Source organism: Equus przewalskii, chromosome 2 (genome assembly GCF_037783145.1).
Source record: "Equus przewalskii isolate Varuska chromosome 2, EquPr2, whole genome shotgun sequence".
Classification (NCBI taxonomy): Eukaryota; Metazoa; Chordata; class Mammalia; order Perissodactyla; family Equidae; genus Equus; species Equus przewalskii.
In genome coordinates this window covers 76,809,057-76,812,385 of record NC_091832.1, presented here as the reverse complement: position 1 = coordinate 76,812,385, position 3,329 = coordinate 76,809,057, and the positions used below count along the sequence as shown (strand labels likewise).

At 31.0% G+C, this 3,329-nt stretch overlaps 1 protein-coding gene across 6 annotated transcripts in view; it reads left to right on the top strand.

The window, feature by feature from the left end:
* Positions 1 to 1,670, top strand: part of GRIA2 (glutamate ionotropic receptor AMPA type subunit 2) — a 143,819-nt gene extending 142,149 nt beyond the window's left edge. For all 6 annotated transcript variants that reach the window (XR_011537093.1, XM_008514436.2, XM_008514433.2 and 3 more), the window contains one exon: positions 1 to 1,670. This exon is cut by the window's left edge and continues 917 nt beyond it. The gene's annotated coding sequence lies outside the window, so the exon portion shown is untranslated.
* The last annotated feature ends 1,659 nt before the right edge of the window (positions 1,671 to 3,329 follow it).

Below are 3,329 nucleotides of genomic sequence, written 5' to 3'. Positions count from 1 at the left end.
GACATTATCAGATTGTTAGGTTCCCGGAGAAAATTGCCCCCTTTTAAGAAGGCTGGGTGGTCCGCAAACAGTCCCTGAATCTGTTTTTAGTGTGTCTTACTATATATAAAGAAATATAGATAAATGCTAATAGATTTTAAAAGCTAATATTAAAAAACAAGTATCAGAATACGTGAAGTTCCATTTTGAAGTGTTCGAGCTTGCAGAAGAGAAGTATTAGTGGTAAGTGAAGTTAGAAATGCCTCGAAAGTAGCTTTTTAGATAGTTGCCCATTGATCCAATTCCACAAACTAAATCGAAGTTTTTGTTTTTAAAACTATCAAAGCGGTCATAAAGCTTATATATTATGAATAATTTGAGCACTTTTGAGTCGCCCACAAGATCGTTTCTTCCCATTGCCATCAATAAAAACAACTTTAATATATTATTTTTGTATTTATTCCTTAGGTGGAATGGCTATTTTAATACGCCCAGTGTGGATAAAACATCACATTTCTGTAACTTTTGACTAAAGAGCTTCTATTTCTCTAGTTAACAAATTTAAAGGAGCTATCTTTCCCTTCATAAAAGGCCATATATGTTCCTTACAGCCCTCTAAAAGAAAATTAATTTAGGGTTTTAGACGATCATCAGCATCCAATAGTTATTTTGAATATTTTTATTCTTGTTGTTTCTGCAAGTAAGCCTTTGTGTAGCTCTTGGTATTTCGCTAAGGGCTTTGAAAACGTTCTTATTTATTATATTTCACGGAAGGGAAAGAGAAGTGTAGGGTTTAGCAGCAACCACTTACATTGAACATGGTGGCATGTGGTATCACGATGTTCTTCACTAAATTTAGCTGCCCCTTATCACAAAGTCCAATACAATATAACTTGAGTGCATTTCTCCTCATCAGGAATGCTGGAGGTGCATTTTAAGTTGATATAGTAAATGCTAGAATGACCAAATTGCAGACTAATTGTTTCCATATTGTACTTAAAATGAGTTTTTAAAAACGAAAAAGATGACTATATACAATCAATGCTGTTTATTGTACCTCTGGGCCTACTCTTCTAAAAGTTGTAGCTTATCAATTTTTCTCTGTCAAGCTTGAACTAATGTAAATAATTGAAATAATGTAAAGTTATATTTTCATGTTTTTATAGATACAACATGACAAGAATACATAATGTAAGAGTATTTCAGCTATGGATAATGTTGACTGGATAATGCACATCTCTGTTACAAGCAGTAATCATAGTTTAATATCCATGTAACGGTGCATCAATATATTGCTATATAAATATGTCCGTGTGCATATAAGTGAAAAATGGTCAAACAAGAGTGATGACAGCTGTCTAAAGGTTTTTTTATTCATTTTATATAAAAACTGTTATGGAAAGACCAAAATGTTTATGAACTATTCTTATGTAAATTTACAACTGTCCTTTACTGTACTTTTTTGTTTACAGTATAGTAGCTTATTTTCTGCTGTGTTAAGTGGGTGTCAAACTCCAAGGAGACATACACTTTCTACAACTTCTATTGAAGATATTGGAATTTCCAATTTTTCATGTGTACTATGTCAGAAAATGCTTTTGATTTTATTTTTAAATCTAACATCGGATGGCTTTTTCGGAGTGTTGTAAAAACTTCAATCATACATAAAACATGTTCTTACAAAAGGCAAAGATCTTTATTTATTTTTTTTACTTAATAGTTCTTCAAACCAATAATAATGAGAAACCAAAAAGTGTATTTACATTTATTTCCAAACAAACCCAGCTGTTTATACTGAATAAGGACATCTTCTCTCAGTTTATAAGTCAGCTATGTACAAATGTAACAGAATAGAAATAACTTTTATTTTAGGTAAAATGATTAACATTTTTGATATTCCAAACCTACAATCATTAAGTGCTTTAGGCATATGTGGAAATATAGCTATTTATTAATTACATTTTTCATTTTATGATAGCTACACTCTATTACTAAAATGTCACACATTGTGATCATCAGCCATTGTGCTCTATGTTGTCAGTTCAGCTACTGTTATAGTCACATTAAAGAACAGAAGGGTGACTTGCTTTAAAAATTCCATAAAGTAACACATTTCCATGCTTACATGTTTCAAAGAATGGGTTCATTTCTTTTTTTGCTGAAAGAATATTAATGAGAAACTAAAACTCTTGCCATTTTGATCATCTTTTTACAAAAGTGATCATTTTAATAATTAGGCATTCCTTTTTAGACATATTCTAAAATTATTAAGAGATTTAAGTTCTTCAAAATTGCACAGTAAAATTTCTTTTATAAAATTATATGGGTTTTAATATATTTAATGCTTAGCAGATGAATATGTCAATATGTCTGATTAAAAATAGAGTAATCTTGACTTTCCACTCTGCAAATACTTGAAATGTTTTGGTGGTCCTGGTAGTAAATTGAGCAAATGAAGAGAAACATTAAGAATATAATAACCCTACAGGATGATTTCAATACAACATCTTGACAATTCCATTAAAAAAACACTTGTTGAAAATAATTAGAATACAATACAATATGATTTCTCCCCTTTCTTCTATTCCCTATCTCATCACGTCCTGGAGTTACCAGTCTGGTAAATTTAAACAAATAACTCAAGTATCACTTCGACCTTGAAATGTGTTTCTGGGTATTGCAACTTGGTTTTGAGCTCGATAGAGTTCACTATGTATTGCAATTTGAGAGACCACCAGTCTGTCATGTAAAGTGAAGTGTAATTCAGGCAAATATTCCACTTTCCTCTAATTCAAATGAAATAGTAGGTGTTTTGATTGAATTCATTGCGTAAATTCTCTGTACTATCAATTTTAGTTGATAATGTGTGGTTTACTGAAAATATACTAGAACTTTGGAGAGTTTATTGGTTAAGTTTCACAAATTTTATATGACCTCTCAATAAGCTTATTCCAGGAAAGAGAACAATGATGTAAATATCTGCTTAAAAGTAGAGTAAATTTTGTGCAAGGGGTTCTAGTACTTAAAATTGGTTTATTTTTAATCACCAACATGAAAGATGGGTAAGTATAAGTGGATCATCATGAGATTCTGAGCAAGACTTTGGGGATGCATTAAATGGTTTGTGAGAGTTGCATCAAATTTTTAAAAAAGAAGGAGTTCGTTCTCCTAATGTGTTGTTTTGGTTAGATCATGACACTAGAAATTCTTTTAGGTCTTAATCAATACATTATACTTTCTCTATTTCTGTGTTTTAAAACAACAACAACTCATAGAAAGCATATGGCGCTCTAAGTACATGAAGGTTCAAACCTATTTATGTCAATATGATGGGATTCAAGCACAGAGAC